Here is a 20,000-nt window from a genome sequence, read left to right as displayed (position 1 = left end):
TTGTCAGTGATGACAGCACAAAATTTACTTGAACTTGGTGTGTCAGTTGTACAATCTATTGTCACGGGACTTACTTTTGTAGACAGTAAAACTAGGTTCTAGCCACCAAAAAAAAAAATTCCAACAAACAGAAACTGTGTAGTTTTTATGGTTTCTGTAACTGGTATGGGTACTTAAGTCACGCATTCCAACTGAGGAATTTGAATGTCTCTAGAAGAAAAAATGCGGCATAGAGTATTAAGTACCATCCCTTTTCTTTTAAAAAATCATTTCTCATATATATAAGCATATTAATTTTTTGCTGCATTTGCAGTCTGAAAATTGCTTTGAATGTGTATGTTTGCAAAATTAAAAACTCCTTTGAAGTGCACCTTTTGGATTTCAATGAACAACATGTATGATCTTTCAGATTTTGATCAGTCTTTGGCATTATGACTTGAACCCTGACAGAGGTTTGCATAAGATTTCATTGAGTAGAACCTCAAAGAAAGTAGTTGAACCTTTATTACCCATATCTTAATAGTACTTCAGATCTCTTTGTTTAATAGACACCCATTCGAACAAATTGTCCATGGATTAGTCATTACCCAATGACGTCATTTAGGAAGCTCCTTTCAAGATAAGAATTAACAAAGACATTTCCCTTTTTGAAATTAATTTCTTGTTCTCTCATTTTAGAGACACGCATTCAGCTTTTTTCCCAAAAAATGATGACATCTCAATAATCATAATTGCTCCCACAATTCTCTTAAAGAGACATCATCAAAGAAAGGCGTATTTCTTGAATTGCTGGAGAGTCCCTGTTCAAACAAAATGTAAGCCTCTGAACCATGGCATCAATTTTTCTTACTCTTGTAGGGTAAGGTCAATTTTTTCTTAAAATCTCATTGAGCTCCAGTGAGGTAATGCAGCAACTTGAGACTCTGCCCTTTCTTGCTCACAAAGCTAGATGATGTATTCATAGTCCAAAGAAACATGACGAGGGCATGAAGTCAAGGCTGTTGCCTAACAGGAGCCCGGTAGCCTGGGGCTCCCAAAGAATAGCTCTGGGCGCCTTAATTTTTCGCAGCAACACCTTTCACTTCATATGTTAGGTTCCTAAGTTCTCAGCGTTTAGCTCTGAGGGCCCCTTTAAAATTTTCTTAGGCAGCAGCCTTGATGAAGGGTGTAATTTTGTGTCTCATAACATTACTCACTATAAAGAGTAACTTCAACTCTAAAATTTAAAAGACACATTTTCATTAGCGCTTTCTAAACCGATCTATATATAGAGGAGATTACATGGCCACGCGGGGATACGAATTTTATCTTTGAATGCTGCAAGTATCTCTCACGAGTGAGCGAAGCGAACGAGTGAGAGATACTTTCAGCACAAGCGGCCATGCAATGTTCTGTTTATTATACAGATATTGATGAAATGTCTAGATTTAAAACAACTTGTTTTATTCATTTTCAAAATGATGAAAAAGTGGTCACCAACCGCTAAAACATGCATGTTGTGTAACATGAAACAAGATATGAAAGTTATGAAAAACAAATCATGATAATGTCAAATTTTGCAATAAAAATGTTAATGTAGTAGAGAAAAATTATATTAAAGCACAAAAGTATCTTAAAATGAAGAGAAAGCTTGCATTTTATTGGGTAATCGTGTTGGTCACCATGACAACACCTGTATCCTCACATGTGAAAGATACAAATGATATGTTCACTGCGCACGGTGAAGATATGATTTTTTAGTAAAAGGAGAAATCCTGGTATTTCATCAATATCTATATAATAAATATATATACATAAGTGAGAACCAACCAAGATACTTGTACAAAGGCGATTATTACCGTTATTATTATTAGAAACAAAAGTCTGAAAAGATGACATCATCTACATTTCTGGCCTCAGTTGTTCAAAATCACTATCCAGTGGATAAACACTACTAAATCCAATAATATTCAGTTATCCAGTGGATAGTGCTATTCACTCTTTGAACAACTGGCACCTGTTGTCTAATAGGACAGAACTACATTGTATTCAAATTGCATGTACAATGTAGTGTATAATCAATCCTTAACGACGTTCACGCCCATTGCTTTTGCGCATCCTTACAGCACACGCAAATTCACATGCCACGTCATGAATCGAGGGTGCGCGCTAAGTACTAAAATGAACAATGATAGGGCAGATGGCCATTGCTATAGCTTTGCTTTGATTTAACCATCTTGGATGTTCGGTGACCCCTACTTTTCTTTTCAGGAACAGATTTTATTTACAATTATCTTCATATTGTCCAAAAATGAACAAAAAATTAATGTGGGTAGTTAAAAAATTTCAAGATTTCTGTCCTCGGGACATGGAATCCTGCCATCTTGCAGCTGCAAGGCGCATGAAACTATGGTCGCTAAATGCAAACTTATTCTTTAAGGAACCTCAACAGTTAACTAAATTCACTTGATGGGTCCACTTAAACAAAGTTTGGTAGAGAACATTTCACTTCAAAGATGTAATTGCAATATTTTTGGGCTTACAGACACTGTGGCCTTATTCGCTAAAGAAGCCGGATTTTTTTTAGATTTAGGGTGTTCTTCTGAGCATGTTCTCTCCAAAACAAAGTCGTTGACCCGCCCATTTTTTTTACATTTCTTACATCACTAACTCATCATCTTTCAATGGTAAAATTTTCAGAAAAAAATCAATGTTAGAAATTTTTCGCGCAAACGTCCTTAAGAGGTTTATTGTGGAATTTATGTGAATGGACAATGCATTCACAATAATTCCTGTCTCACTGAAATATATACACTTGATAGAGTTTAAACCTGTTTCCTTTCAGATCGTACATGTATGGCATTGCTTATTATTTTGGTGCTGTAACAACTTCATGTTCGGCTGTATTTCTGTTCATTTATTTGTTTGGAAGTAATCCCTCTTTCACCAGTGAAGAGTGGTGGCAGAAATTTGAAAGGCCCAGTATCATCCCAGATGGGTGTATGTGAGAGAATTTTATGAAACAATTCCTATTTCATCTGAACTTTTTCTCTCTATCCCCCCCCAAAAAAAGTTTTTTGGTCATCATTTCATAATTATTGTTTGTTTTAATCATCATTTTGAATGAAAAAACGATGACTGCAAAGGCCTTGATGGGGATAATGGGCCTTTGAAAGTTGTATTCAGAACCATGTAACAAAGCAGTTTTGTTGCTGCAGCAGTAAGATAAATTATTGTGCTAGTGTACATGTAGTGTTTGATGATGAAATTATCTTTAGTTAGAGAATTCACATGACAAATATGTACATGTTGCATCATCACTAGCTGAATAGTATTGATTAGAGCTGAAATTACCATAATTTTTAAATGTTTGTCATTGTATAGTTACACAAAATAAATATTCAGTGTTTGCCAGTAGAGCATTGTCATTATTGAATTCTTGCATTTTCTTTTGCTTGGGAGAATAGACTTTGTTTTAAGAATTATAGTGTCCATTGGTACTACACCACAAGCAAACCTCACTTATGCAGGACTGAATCGGTTTGTTTCAAGTTCGATTAGTGCTTATAATCTCTGGCTTAAAATACCAACGTTGCACTAGTACTTAACCTCGATTAAAGTGCTAATGGAGCTTCAAACCATTTGGCTCTTGAACCACAGCTATGATTCTTATCACAGTTAGACACCGATAAATCATGGTTACGATTTGCGAAATGACTTCCGTTTCCCAGTTCACATCATAGCTATGACTCTTACCCATATAAATCACAGTTCTGATTCCAGACATGATTTCAAAAGACAAATTGAAATCATAGCTATGATTCTTACTGCTAGAAATCATGGTTATGATTCCAGACATGATTTCAGAAGACCAATGAAATCATAACTATGATTCCTACCACTTTAAATCATGGTTATGATTCCAGACATGATTTCAGAAGACCAATGAAATCATAGCTATGATTCCTACCACTTTAAATCATGGTTATGATTCCAGACATGATCTTACTTTCCCAGTTGAAATCATACTTATGATTATTATCACTATATATCATAATTATGATCCCAGATATGATTTCAAGAGACCTCTTAGGATCGTGGTGATGATTAAATGAACAGAAACAATCGTAGTATGATGTCTTGGGTGCTGATCAAACCATAATATGATTCAAATAGGACAAATACATCATCACATGAATCATCGTCTATGATTCACTAGATTGAATTCCTGTGATAGCTCCCAAAGGGTCAGGGGCACGCAACGGCAATATAGTTCAAAAGCACTAAACATAGCATTGTTAAACGCATTTTAGTATTTAAAGGGTAGATATAGCCATATTTTTATCCCCTAAAAATTCTTCATCTGCTCGGATTTCCTAGCTGAAAGTCTAGTGATCCGAAATTATAGGGATCAAAACTTACATTTTCGAAAATTTCAGCCAGAAAAAAGCTCCCGAAATATCTAGGTGACCTTTTTAGGGTAAAACTCCATTAAAAATAGGCAATTATACCATTTTTTAGATGTTCGAAAATCCTAGGACAGGCAGGCGAGCAAGAAATTTTTCAACAAAGGTTTCGAAAATTCTAGTTCTAAAATCGTTTTCCGAACAGATATTTTCCGAAAATTGACGTTGGGTGCCCCTGAAAGGGTGCCTAGGGCTTTGCCAAGTAACACCATCAACTCAAGTATCTAGTATTTTACAAAGCTAAAATGTAGTGTAGTTATGTAAAGCTAATGGCAAAATTTAAAATCTCTGACTAAAAAATCAGCGAAAGAAGCGTCTTTAACAGTTTTTTATAATCAACGAAAGGAGAGCTATGGCAGACGCGCGCAAGGAGATTACTCGATACAAGTGCTGTTTTTGACGTATTAACTGACAACAGCACTCGAGCTTGCAAAGGCCAGGGCTTTTATAAATAGGCTGAAGTAATACGCTGTCTCATGTTGCAAGACAGGTTTTCAGTATACATAGAGTGATGGATTTTCGATCTGTTTTGCGTCACTGAGAAACTGAAATATGTGGTTGAAAAAACGTAAAGAGGAATTACAGTAAAGGAAAAAGTAACTCACATAGTCGGCGTAATCAACAATTTCCAAAGCGAGTGCGACAAGCCTGTAAGGCTGCGTTCACACTTGGTGCCCGAGTACGGTGCCCGAGAACGATTCTTGATGGGCACTAATGTGAACACACACTTTTTTCAAGTGCCCACTCCAGAATTCGGGCACGGTGCCCGTGCCCGAGTACAAGGTCTCGACCTTGTACTCAGGCACTGAACTGGGCATCAACATATCGGGTACCTTGTGTCTGAACACAGCACCATTTTGTGCCGGTGCCCGGGCACAAGGGCACCAGGTGTGAACACAGCCTAAGACTCATATTGTGTTTCGTAAACGAATTCGTAAGGTGATCCGATTTCAGTCCCTTGTGAGTTTGCTTACAACAACAATAACAGCAACAACAACAACAACAATTTATTGAGGTGTTTCCATTTTTGTGTCACGGCTCGCCGTTACACTGTTGTTAGGACAAGACTTTCCCGATTGATCTTGTTAGCAGCAATCGGGTCCCCGATTGGACGTCAATTTCCGTATGTGGACATCGATTGGTCGCTTTTTTGCGTGTTAGAAGCAATCAGTAGACCAATCAGCAATCGGAGAAACCGAGTAGCATCAGGAATTTCGGGTCGACCCGATGTACAGTTTTGGAAAGTTCGTCCTCTTGTCGGAATCTGGTCGGAATCGTAGCGCATGTTTCAGTCTACGTCGCCATTTTTGATAGGATGATCGTGTATGTGGTAAGCCGCATTTTTCATCATGTTTTTCTTTCTACCCAGAAGCGTTAACTGGCACACGTTTCGAGAATTTTACAATTGTGTCGTGTTGGTAGGCTCTAAGAGCTGTAAACTCAGTGCAAGCGCGATTTTTTCGCCCAAAGTTTTCCACATAACTTTCTAACTTGTCATTCACACGTTCGCTTTCAATTTGCCAAATTGGTTCGTTAGCATTGTTCCCTCGTTTGCTGTCAATTTCTTATTCTTGATTAAATCACCAAATTCATTTCTTCAGTAAAAAGGGGGTTTAATTAAGTACATTACTGCCTACATTAAGAGCAGTATAAGTGCAATTTTGTGTCAAGAAAGGTTTCTACATCTGAACTTGCTTACTCGTTGTTTACACGTTTTTTCTCTCAATTAATTTGCAAACCGTTTTCATTGGCATCCCCCCCCCCCCTTGCGTTTGCTGCGATTCCTTACAGTGTTTCTAAAATATTCCTAACATGATCTTGCAACTATTGTTAGTTAACATTTGATGTTGAAGAATAAAAATTGTTTATATTGTTTCTATCCCCCCTTTCAGTTCCTCACCACATTCACTGCATTACGTAGCTCCCACATAACACTTCAGAGCATTAATTTTATCTTCTCATACTCAAATAGTTAACCATGAGTCCCATTATCCTTAAAACGGGGTTTGTCTGGCATTGCCCATAAGACACACACACACACACACACCATACTTTTCGCGTCTGATGATGAAAAAAAGTATGTGTGCGCTGACAGCTGTCACACATGCCCAAATGCCTATCGTATCGTGTAAAAATGTAAGAATTTTGAGATTCCAGGCAGCTACATTTTGACTTCCACGCTGTATCTTCTTTTCGTTTTTAGTATAAGTGTTGACTACGCTGTAAAAAAAAAACAGTTCACCATGTAATTAAAAAAAGAAAATTGTTCCTTTTCGTGCCCTACTGAAGAGACCGTTTACATAGCCATGGCAACCCCAATCTTGATACCCTCTGGCCTTCTAACCAATTAATAGACTCATATCTTTATTTCTGGATGAAATGTGATTGATTCACCAAGTCTTTCCCCAAAATGCACCTCATATTAGAAAAGAGAAAAACTGTTACGAGCTATCTCAACACTCACACTCCACGTCTCCTTGGAATCTATTTATTTCAACTCAATTATTCCTTGTGTTGTATATAATATTGTTGTTTGGGGCTCTGTTTTCCCGTCACTTATGGAGGATATTGAACGTATTCATATGAGAGCAATTAGGGTTGTTTGTAAGCTACCTATGACCACTTCAGCTGATGAGATCAAGAAATTGAGGCAATGGAATCCCATTTCTTTGTATTATGTTAAGAGACTGCTGGTTCTCAGACCTATCAATCTTATCATGGTTTAAATACAGAGGACCTAAACATTTTAATTTCTAAGGTAAAAATAAATTACAGCTTAAGGAATTCTCTAAATTTAGAAGTGCCAAGACGAAGATCCGAAATTGGCAGGTCTTCTTTTAAACACAGGGCTGCCTTGGTATGGAATCTTCCTCCGCATCATGTCAAGGAATGTGCAAACTTAAGATCATTTAAGATTGGACTTGGGCGAACAAGCATCTTCTGAATAGCATAAATTTTGCCAGAGGTTCCTGCTGTGTTTCAATAAAAAATAATGACTTTTTATACTTTTAGATACGAATTTATTATTTATGTTTTGTATTTAATTTATCTAATTATTATTGTAATTAAGAAGAAACTTACACTTTTTTTTCCTAATTTTATTTTTAGATTTTAATGTGATTGTACTTAATTAAGTGTAGTTAGGCAGGTCCACATAAGGACTTCGGTGTTGCCAATTCACATTTAACCTGCATTTTTAAATAAAGATGTATGTATGTCGTGACCTGTTAACAAATTCCCTGTGGGTACTGCCGAACGCCATTTGAGACATCATGTTAACCTTAACTATCAATTACGATAACAAATACGAGCCGAAAGAGTTCTGCCGTGACACACAAACACCTTGTGTGCCTAATTTTATAAATGGCATTGCCTATCAAATTATGCAATGGAAATTACTAACCAATTTAATTAAAAAATAATCGTGAATGTCTGTAACTCATAACGTCATAGACAAAAGCAGCAAGTGAGCTAAAATCGAAAGGATCAATATTGTTAAAAAGCAACAAAAGTTTTGGAAGTGATATCAAGGTCTTGGAGAAATGATACTCGTGAACTGTTTCATCATAAAATTTTGAGCAAAGGGCATAATTTTGTACAGCGTGCAAGAAAAGAGAACATGAGATTCATTCTCGATTTTGTTCAACTGGCATATATAGTGTACAAATTTTTAAATGCTCAGCAGTCTTAGGGACAGTGTGTCTCCCTGTTTCAATGTAAAGACTATGATTCCCCAAACGAAGTTTGCCAATTGCAGATGTGTGTAGGGGATTTTTAACTAATTCAGCCTAATGCCACTGAATGACCGGCAGATAATTATACACTCTTATGTGTCAGTTATTGAAAATGTACTTAAAAGAGATTAATCTTATTAATGACTTCCGCTCTGGCTGTGACAACAAGTCTTTCTCAGAACCACTCGAATATCATCAAGGAATTAACCAACAGGGCAGACGGGCGTGACATAATGTGGATATGCTCAATTGTGCAACGGACGCATTAAAACTATTGGTTGTTTACCATTTACCAAAAAAATCCGGTTGGAATGTAAATGGTAAGCCTATTTTGGTCTTCCCAAACGGAAAATTTCCGGAGAAAACGGGATTTCTTGAAAGGTAGTCCAAAATCCCCAAACGAAATTTCCAAACGGAAAACGTGCTTACCATAATTGCTTACCATTTGCATTCCCCCACGATTTTGCCTCCCTCCAGACACTCTCAGTAAACTTGAACGAACTTTGTAAATGGTACACGCCGATTCCAACTAAATTTCCCATTCGGGAGTTTTTGCTTACCATTTGGACAAACCTGGTACCAACCGGTTTCTGTCTGTAAATGGTAAACAACCACTGTGCGAACTTTGTTTGCTGCAAGAAGTAAAAGGCGTCAAATATCGAGGTCCACCATTTTATTCCCTTACCTGCATTTCCCTTAACAAACAAGTGACTCAAGAACGAAGGTCAAGACGTAGATTTTGTGATGACTCTTAAATTGCTCCTCACAAAGCCGTAAAAAATTTTCTTTGAAATGTTACGACAGTGTTCTAAATTCAAGGAAGCAATATTATTGACTTCTGTACTTGATAGAGTTTTAGTTTTTTTTGAGATTGAGTAGACTGATCAAGACTCATGGGAGTATGCAATGCAAGGCTTCGAAATTATATTTATTTCTGGAATTAAAACAGTTTCACAAGGTGCAAAAATTGTGAAAGTTTCGATATTTTTTCATGCGACTGGCACCCGTTCCAGTCCTGGTGAGCCTTTTCTCGAAAGTCCCGAAACTTCTCGGGCGTATTTTTCAACAGTACTCTTAATCCGATCTGTTTATTTGATAGCAAAATTTTCGGTGGCTTCTGTCCACCTTCATTAGAGCCATGACGATCGTTATTTGTCGTTATTTAACTTTAAATTAACGGTATGTAAGCGTGAGGAAGCGTTTTCCTCTCGTTTACAGTGTCGCTGTCCAAAGTGTTCGGTGACCTACGTCGGGGAGAGTAAGCGCTCTCAAAACTCGCGCGGAGCTGAACGTCATCCAGGCCGCGCGAGCAACAGCGAATCAGCAATCAAACAGCATGCTAAGTCCACGGATCACAACATCCATCCGAGAGATAACCACATCAACTATCTCAAGAGACTTTTCTTGGAGTCGTGGCATTCCACTTTGGACAGCGACACTACATGGATATCAGTTCGTCCACCAGCAATTGTACGTTGCAGCATTGTTATCTGTGTCTCTAGGGAATGGTTGCAAACCACGTATAGAGAAAAAAATAGTCAAAGTGAAATAGTATTGTTTTGCACGAGCGTGAATTTTCATTTCTTCAAAACGGATTACAGCGGGTATCAGTAACACGCGCCCCTCAACGACATTTTTTCATATTCAAAAATAAAATTTAGGTGGACGTCGATCAAATGTTTCCATGACGAATTCAACTGCCGCCAAGAGAACAGGAGCATCGTCATGGAAACATTTGATCCAAGTCCACCTAAATTTTACTTTCGTGATATGAAAAAAGTCGTTGAGGGGAGAGTGTAACTAATAACCGCTGTAACTTCCAACACCTGAGCCGTGACCAGCGTAGCAGTACACTTGATCAACTCAAGGAAAAGTCAAGACAATGAATGAGTTGCCAGTAATCGAATCCCTGTTTATCCGCAAAGGGTTCTGGGATCGCTAGGGGGCAAGTCGCTTTAAGAAAATGTATGGCGGAAACTTAATTCAACGTCCAAAAAACTATTTTGGAGAGATATCAACGCATTTTTCGACACAGTTTTATCAGAAATCGATTTGGGCAATGTTGATACGTGGCAAGTGTAAGTTTTTGCTTGAATAACCGTGAAATATGAGATAAAATTTACTCGAATTGACCTTGCTCGCGCGAGGATTCGTCGTAAGGTTTATTGTGAAATTGACATCTCGTCATAGTCTCGAAATATTACAAAACAAGAGGCTCTAAGCAGCCTATACTCATGCGCTGCCAGGTTATTTGTACTTTTGTTGACCGTTTAATATTAATAATAATAATAATAATAATAATAATAATAATAATAATAATAATAATAATAACTTTATTGTACACCACAAAAAAAGGTATATAGGTGTTACAAGAATCTATTTGAGAGAAGTTGCTCTTTATCGTGTGAGTTCATTGACCTATACTTTTCATCTTTATTTGAAAGAGTCTGTTTTTTTTCGATGGGTCCATAGACCTGTACTTTTCAAAACAATTTGAAGGAAGTTCTTATTTTTTCTCTGGGTCCATTGGGCTGTAAATTTCTCTCCTCTTTCTTCCAGTTTGCTGCAATTTCTGAAGTAGATTTATGCTTTCTTATTATTTGTTTCCTTTCTACTATTTGATAATTCACATAAACATCTAAGAAATGCAACCTCATAGTTTGTTTCAAAACTATTAAATTTACTTTGAATAATAGCTAGAACAAAAGAGATAAATAACAGAATCTACATTTGAAAATACTTTTGTTACATTGTTTGGTTCAGAACCATTGTATACAAAAACGTGGTAACTCATCTTTTGCTTTGCATACCACTGGAAAACACAACTAATGCAGTAGCTAGAAATTCAAGATGTTATTTACTGGGAACCACATTACAAGATAAATTTCCCTGACATCTTGCTCTATGAATAACTTTTACATGGCCAGTGGCCTACGTCTTATTTCTTTAGAAAATCAGAAATAAAAACATGGAGTAACATTTCTGATAAATTGCTCTTCCATTCTCAATGATACTATCAACTGTTTGAGAGGTGCAATAGTTACAAGACTTTTGAGGTGGAAAAACAAATAGAATAAAATGACACAGCAGAACATTCTTTGCAAGAACAAAGATAAACATCATTTAAGTGCTCCTAGGGTCTAAAATTTTGGTTTTGAACATATAATGAATGAACAATGCTTCCACTGTTGCTTTACATTTTAATAATGTTAACACATTTTAATCTCATAACAGATGTTTGTGCACATATATTCTGAAAAACCAAATTCATTAATGAATCTATTTCAATTGAAGTACATGTTGCAAATGTCTCCCATACCTAATAAATCTCTGCCATGAGAGTAAAAAATTTTACACCTCCCATTAGGCAGACAGTATAGTGCTACTGTGTAAAGTTCAAGTGTTAAAATATATGCATGATAATTATCCATGAGCAAAGAATCAAAGGCAGCTAACATTGATATAACATAAGGAAAGTCTGAAATTATAGGAAGTGCACTATTTAGGAAACCACTCTATCACTGTATGTCAACTGATAATTAATGTAGCTTAAGTTATAACCATAACAGGCAAATCTGACTAAAATAGGAGTCCCTGTTTGCATGATTGTGACAAAGCTGAATACATAATTTTCCCAATGTTTATAATTTGAACCAAGTCAGCTGAAGAGGTTATTGGATTCCTGAAAATTTAAACAAGTGCCGACAGAGACATTGCCACACGTTGTGTGCCTGCATTTGCCGTACCAAATACTTCAACATTATCTTGACTGTATGGTGCGGCAATAGTTTTAGTTGGATCAACAATTCCTGGACCTGGGTTGTTTGTACGTCATTTGCGAGTCGAATTAACTCAGGAATGTAAAAGCGATACAAATAGATCTTTGTAAAGGCACAGATGATTAATTTGTTACATTTCATAAATGTGAACCAAACTTTTCAATACTGGCAAATAAATGGCCTCTAAGTAAATGAAAAGTAAGACAGAAAACCAGAATTTCCCCTTGAAGCATCCTCTAAATTCCTTTGCCACCAAATAAACAGAATGCATATCAACGACTAGTCTGTATTGTTGAAAGAATTCCCCATTTTGACTTCGTCGCATGCCCATACTGACAATAACAGTAGTTCTAAGAACAGTTCAGATTGCTAAAAGTCGGATCAGTTTTTCTCAGGTATTCTCAGTTTCGCTCAAAGTTGCTCTAAGGTTCTCAAAGATCACTAGGAGCTGAGATGACCGGCATGCTGACGGAGATCAGTTTGAATGACCTTTATGTCGATCCCCGCTCTCGTGCAAAGTGTTTATTTGTAAAACAAATTAGAAAAAATATATATAATTTTGTCTTTAATGTTAACAACTTACCTTTGGCTCCATAATCGAAAAAGGTAGATCTATTCTAACAGCTCGATCCGTACGACCCGGGCCGTACGACCGCGATACAATAGGGACCTTAAGCAAGCACGACGACGACGACTACGAGAACGTTGTCTAAAAATATTATTTCTCGTTACTGTAATAATTTTACGATTACTCCATGTCGTTCGGCTTGGAAAGTGTGAATGCACAACCCAAGAATAAAATTGATGAGAACGGTGTGGATATTCAGAGAGAAAATTGAAAATTCTTCATCATGTGCTCTCGTCCTCCACATGACCTCAAATTTGATCATTTCACGTCTTAGTCAAGACGAGAACGGCAAAGAAATGTATCAAAATGTAAAACGCACGTGCTGGGCGTGCAAAGCTATTGTTTTTGTCCACTAAATATGCAAATTTGCGGCGTTCTCGTAGCCGTCCTCGTCGTCCTTGCTTAAGGTCCCTAATCACAAAGTGTGAACAGTCAAGATGCGATGATTCGGGCGCGACCATGCACATCCAAGAGAAAATGACACATCTTAAGGGCTAGACTTTCAAAAGTCCTTCGTCCCGTGTAGATTCCCGTCCGAAAAATCACGCTTCGCTCGCCAAAACATTTTCTCCCGGGATTCTCGTGAGGTGGAATTGTGACAAGTCTTGAAACATGAGAGGGATGGTTGATTTCTTCAAACACGCACTGTTTATTTTGTCATGCAAAATGGACTGATATTCCAAGCATACATACATTTTAAGACTCTAATCTTCTTTTCAAATCTTTCTATTAATTTTTCTGACTCAACAATACATTTTTCAGCAGCTATTAATTGTTTTGAATAATCCCCTACCCCCCGCCCCACGTAAAGTTACAGTCATGTGTGTAAATGTATGCAAGCATAAATTTCCATGCACTAATGTCACACGGGAAACAAGAAACGGAGGGCATTTTATACCTCATGCGCTTACTGCGCATGAGTAATTAGGTACAAGTCTGGAAGGAAATAACACAATTAAGCCTTTTTAGTTGTATTTACGTGTGTATATGTTGTTTTCTTATTAATTACGTCTTGCGCAAACGAATTATGGCTTCTGAAAATTTACCTATAAAAGGAGAGAAGTCTTTGTCAGAGGAGATGGAAATTGTTTTACAGAGCTATTGCTCTTTGGAGGGGTGAAATGAGCGATGAGAAACATGAGGAAATCCATAGGTTAAGTTCCAGATTGATTGAGAAAACTCCATGCAGCGGTTTTTGAGCAGCTACTATTTTCTACAAACTCTGTGAGAGTCCAATCACTTTAATGTATTACGATGATTCTGCTCAAGCAAACCACTTCAATCTCCCTCTGCCTCGAGGTAACTGTTTGAATGCTCCTCTTCCAAAGAATACAGCATGCAGTCTTTGTTACGATAGATTTAGATAACACCGGGAATTCACATGCCTAAGCTGTAAAACAAACCTTTTCTTCTGTTAAACTAAAACTACCATCTATCTACAAGTACTAAAGTCACTGGATGTAAGCAAACTTGTCAAGTTCCACTATAACTTCGACCAATACAAAAGAGTCATGTTCATATACTAGTTTTTTGTAAGATCCGATCTTTGGAGCATGTCTTTGGGGTTTTAGTACTCTCACAATCGTACTACCTTATGTCAGCTGTTATGTACAGATTTGGTGTTGGACATTCAGAGGTTCTGTAACCTCGTACAAAATTATTTGAACAGACCTTTGTACTCATCCAAACCTTGAATTGGTCACGATTAATAGCTCTAGCCCACGACAAAACACAGTAAAATCTCAATCCTCTTAACGTGAGGAAGAATCTTTTGCTTTACTGGGTACCTTCGATCGTTGTCACAACCCCACACAGCACAATGATCGCCACTAGGCATATTTCCAATACTTAAATTGGTGAGTTCAGAAATAGGCCAAAAGCCAGCCTATACACACGTAAATACAATTGAAAAGGCCTTATTGAGTTATTTCCTCCAGATTTATTCCTAATTTTGTAATGTTTTGAGACCATTTCACAATAAACCTTACGCAAGCAAGGAAGTAATCAGCAAATTTTATCTCATATTTCGCGGTTATTCAAACAAAAACTTACACTTGCCACGTATCAACATTACCCAAATCGAAAGCTGCGTCGCAAAAAAGCGTTGATCTCTCTGCAAAATCGTTTTTGGATGTCGAATAAGTTTCCGCCATACATTTTCTCACAGCGACGTGTAATGGTTGTCCCGTGGCGATCCCTCTCATTCATTGTATGTACGTGTGGCCTTGATTTCAGTGTCTAATATGACAAATCAAATATACAGATGAAATGCACCGACTCTTTGACCCATGTTAAGGTCGAATTCGGCCAGGGAGCAAATAAATCAGTAATTTAGATTCTCCGTTGTAGAGTACTCGATGTAATAATGTACAGAGCGATATACAGTAGACAGATAATCCCAAAACATTGGTTCTCTACAGGCCTCAGTGTTTCGTGAGGCGAAGCTCACTCTTCAGGAGTTTATTAAGACTGACATCACTGCAGTTACATAGGTATTTAGTAATTTATTGACTAACACGCTGTAGTGCTTTGCCCCTGTGTCTGCACAACGATACTAGTTCGTTCCTTTTGTTCAGTGTACAGCGATGCGGTTCGCAGATTATGATGTATTTCTCGATCTGACAGAGGTTACACCTTTTACTAGCACTACAATAGGGCTAAGCGCGCGCTATTGATTGCCACTCGATCTCAAAGTCCTTGAGTGACGACCGTATACGTATTTGCTTAATTCGGTTGAATTCTTTGACGCTTTGTTGCTGTGTGATTGCGGTAGCGTGTTTTGACCTCGATCTCCCTTGCAAGGCAAATGTTTACAACAAGCGGGGTTATTTACCAAGCAACGGTCAAACGCAAAGACAACAACGAGTGCGCAACCTAAGTCGGATTAAGGGAGAACGAGTTCAAAACACGCTGTTAGTTCATTGTTTGTACACCAGGATGGCACGTGGATGCAAGCCAAGAATATATTTTCATTTACTTGTCAAGCGATACTTCGTTTGAATTATCACGCATTATTATCAATAGGCGCGGCCAAATGACGAACTGCTCTCTGTAAAACGCGCCTTTTTGCGGGCCAAACGGGAAATGTGCGGGCTGAAAATACATTTGCCGCCCTGATACTGATTGGCTGCAGAGATGTCAAACAACTTCGCTCGGCCGATGAGATTGTCCTATTTAAGAGCGAGGACTACTTTACTTACAAGTGGTCTACAACCCGCACTTTAAATATATGCATTCCTTTCATTCTCACAACCTTTGTTCGTATACACTGAGGGACATTTCCATACCATAGTTTCATGCTACATCTCTGTTAAAAATTTTTTTCTTATTAAATGAATTGGTATACGATTTGGCCTTGTGTATTGAGAATAATGATAATCAAATAACTTTTGTCGGGCATATATTTTATTTGTGTCCCTCGTAGCATCATTTGCACCCTCGCTTCGCTCGGGCGCAAATGATGCTACTCGGGCCACAAATAACCTATATGCCCTCCAAAAGTCATTTGATTGTCGTATTATTGCAAGGAATAGTAAATAATAATAGTAATAGTAATAGTAATACGAGAATCTTACTAGCTGACCAATGGTTTTGGTGGGTTCTCCTTCTTACGAGTCTTGAATAACCAGTTGACTGTTTGATATGGACAATTTACTAGACATAGCTTTGGTTAACTGCCTATCATGAAGAAATTATTTAGCGCACGTTCATTAATGTAAAGGGTGAATAGCTTAGTTTTACATTGAAAGCATATCACGAGAGCCAGATGCTTGTGCTTGATCTTGTCTTTGAAGAATTGTACTAAATGAGCCATTTGAATGTCAAAATAACTGTCACGAGGGGTTTGGAATCAAACGGAATAAAATAAAACTCTAAAGATACTGTGCTTAACTTTGTCTCGGTGTATTCTATTGCAAATGCGCACAGGTACCGCCAGATTAGGAACCGAAAAACCACTTGAGCCATGGTACGATAGCAAGAAAAGATAAGCCTGCTGGATGAGATGTAGAAAATCGTCGGAGAGAAAGAAACGTAGAGACGAAACGACAGACCATTTCGATAAACTGATTAAATTTAATTCCATTTTTATTTCACCACACACAAATCACACGTAAAGAATAAAGGAAATAAATGTGCATCAGTCTCATTGACTGATGGGAGCGAGTTAATGACCTATGACGAGCTATGACTGTGTCCATTGAATTCAGGATATGGCATTATCGAGTATTGTCTGGGTTATTGCCAGCATACCAACAATTCAGTTCTTATGCAGAAATTTCCCTAGTCAAACATGAACCATACGTGGGTGGCAATGTGTGAGCCTTGTTTTGAAGGCTTTTGTGTTTCTTATGCTTTTTTTTTTTTTTTTTTTCGCTTTTTTCTGCTTTCTAAACACCTTCCAGTCTCTCAGTCCTACATAATTCAAGAATGATAGTCAGCGCCAAAAATCTATATATAAACAACTTTTGTTTGTCAATCGAAGTACAGAGGCATTGCAATTTCAATCCAGGACAATTAATAGAAACCATTTCGAAGAACGCTCACCACGAGACCCCGAAAAAGTTAGTAAAACAATGTAACAATTATTTGTTATTTCTGAGAACTTACATTTTTAAATGTTCCATGATTGAACGAAGAGTCTCTACTCTTTCCAAACTTTTTAAACGAACTCTTTGTAACTATTACGGCCCGTTTTAAACGTCGCATATTACACAATGTACATTGCCAAATCTAATGCAAATGAGCGAAAACAATAGATTTTTCTCATTTCCATTAGATTCGGCACATGTAAAATGCGACGTTTAAAACGGGCCTTAAAGAAGCTTTCACCTCACGCAGTAATCTCCTAACAGCTAACACTTACAGGAGTTTAAATTTGCCTGTGAGATGAAGATCAATGTGGACTTCTAAGAATTTGGTGGTCTCTACATATTTATCAGGGGCACCGGAAAATATGTGTTCGGAAGACGATTTGAGATCCAGAATTTTCGGAACATTTGTCGTAAATTTCTTGTTTGCCTGCCTGTCCTAGGATTTTCGAACATCTAAAAATTGCCCATTTTTAAGGGATTTTTACCCTAAAAAGGTCACCTAGAATTTTCGGGAGCCTTTTTTCTGGCTGAAATTTTCGAAAAGCTAAGTTTTGATTCCTATAATTTTCGGATCACAAGACTTTCAGTTGGAAATCCGATCAGATGAAAAAATTTTAGGCCATAAAAATATGCCTATATCTACCGTTTAAATACCAAAATACGTTTAAGAATGTTATGTTTAAGTGGTTTTGAACTATATTCTCGTTGGGTGCCCCTGATTTATCGACACCCTGTAATCAGGGATGTGCTGTAACGGTGCCCGGTCGCCTGAGGCGATTATCATTTGGCGGCTTTGGGCGAGTGAGAAAAATTACCCGGTTGTCTGGCCGGGCACTCATGCTTATTGTATTTTGAGCAGATGAGCAGGCTAAAATTTTAATATGCTGGTGGTTACAGTTTACGAAACCTCTAAGAAAATGTAATTTTTTTTACACGAAACAATCGGCTCAAAAGTCGTTGTCTTTGGTGTTGTGACAAATCATTGCGTGTCCTAAAAAGAGTGCTTTGCTGCGGTTTTCACCAGTTTCAAAACGTTTACAGCTGTAACAATGTCAAACTTCCAAACAATAAAATAAGTGCTCTCGGATTATAGGTATTTAGTAATTTATTTACTTCCACGCTGCAGTGCTTTCCCCGTGTCTGCACGACGATACTAGTTCGTTCCTTTTGTTCACTGCACAGCGATGCGGTTCGCAGATTATGATGTATTTCTCGGTCTGAAAGAGGCCAGGGGCATCCAACGTCAAAACCACTAAACATAGCATTGTTAAACGTATTTTGGTATTTAAACGGTAGATATAGGCATATCTTTATCCCCTAAAAATTTTTCATCTGTTCGGATTTCCTAGCTAAAAGTCTAGTGATCCGAAAATTATAGGGATCGAAACTTACCTTGTCGAAAATTTCAGCCAGAAGAAAAAAAGGCTCCCGAAAATTCTAGTTGACCTTTTTAAGGAAAAAAACCCATTAAAAATGGGCAATTATACCATTTTTTTAGATGTTCAAAAATTCTAGGACAGGCAGGCAAGCAATGAATTTTACAACAAATGTTCGCAAATTCTAGATCTCAAATCGTATTCCGAACAGATATTTTCCGAAAACTGACGTTGGATGCCCCTGGGAGGTTATACCTTTTACTAGCACTACCATAGGGCTTAGCGCTCGCTATTGATTGCCACTCGATCACAAAGTCGATATTATTGTCCTTGAGCGACTATACGTATTTGCTTAATTCGGTTGAATTTTTGACGCTTTGTTGCGGAACGAGGCTGTGTGATTGCGGAAGAGTGTTTTGAACTCGTTCGCCGTTGCAAGGCAAATGTTTACAACAAGCGGGTTATTTACCAAGCAACGGTCAAACGAAAAGACAACGAGTGCGCAACCTACGTCGGATTAACGGAGAACGAGTTCAAAACACGCTGTTAGTTCATTGTTTGTACACCAGCATGGCACTTGGATGCAAGCCAAGAATATATTTTCATTTACTTCTCCAGGTGCATTGCAGACCTCTCATTGGCAGAAATGCATGTTGGTGTACTGAACAATAGCGAAGAAGTCTTTTGGGACTTTGGCTCTGCTATTATGCAAAATGCGGGCGACATTTTGCTTTTGTTTTGTACCCCAGCATAGCACGTGGATGCAAACCACCAATATATTTTCATTTACTTCTCGATCTAAAGTGATACCTCGTTTGAATTATCACGCATTATTGCAAGGAAGAGTAAATGGTAATAGTAATAGTAATACGTGAACTTGACTAGCTGACCAATTGTTTTGATGGGATCTCCTTCTTACGAGTCTTCAAACTTGGTTTAAGCCAAAAACGTTTCCTTTTTGCTCTCTTGTCTCAGACAAGCCCTGAGGCAAACTAAACGCGTATATATATCTTCAAAAGCACTAGACCGTCACCATTTTCACCAGTGGTATGCTTTGTATTTGCCTTGATTCAAGTTACTTTCAATCCAAGACACGCACTCTATTAAAGTTGCTGCCGAACGCAAATCATACTAGGGCATCTTGCCTGCAAAGGAGCTTTGATCTGATTTACAGCAAGTTGTACTCAACCTAGAAGATATGTCTCCATCCAGGCTATTTTTCATGCGTGCATTGTTTGGTGCAATGGTAAGAGGAACTATCGTCGTGCTGTGTATTCTAGCAATGAGAAAAGCTGCTTCAAAACAACGTGAGGGGGGATCTAAAAAGTCTCCCCAAGAACACGATGAAAGAGACTAATAACCCTAAACGGTAAGAAAGAATGAGTTGTTATTATTACCTTTACGACCGCTTCCTTCCAAAACACCATCAAAACGCGTAACGTTTCC

Source organism: Montipora capricornis, chromosome 8 (assembly GCF_036669925.1).
Source record: "Montipora capricornis isolate CH-2021 chromosome 8, ASM3666992v2, whole genome shotgun sequence".
In the NCBI taxonomy this organism is placed as follows: Eukaryota; Metazoa; Cnidaria; class Anthozoa; order Scleractinia; family Acroporidae; genus Montipora; species Montipora capricornis.
This window is presented reverse-complemented; position numbering follows the sequence as displayed.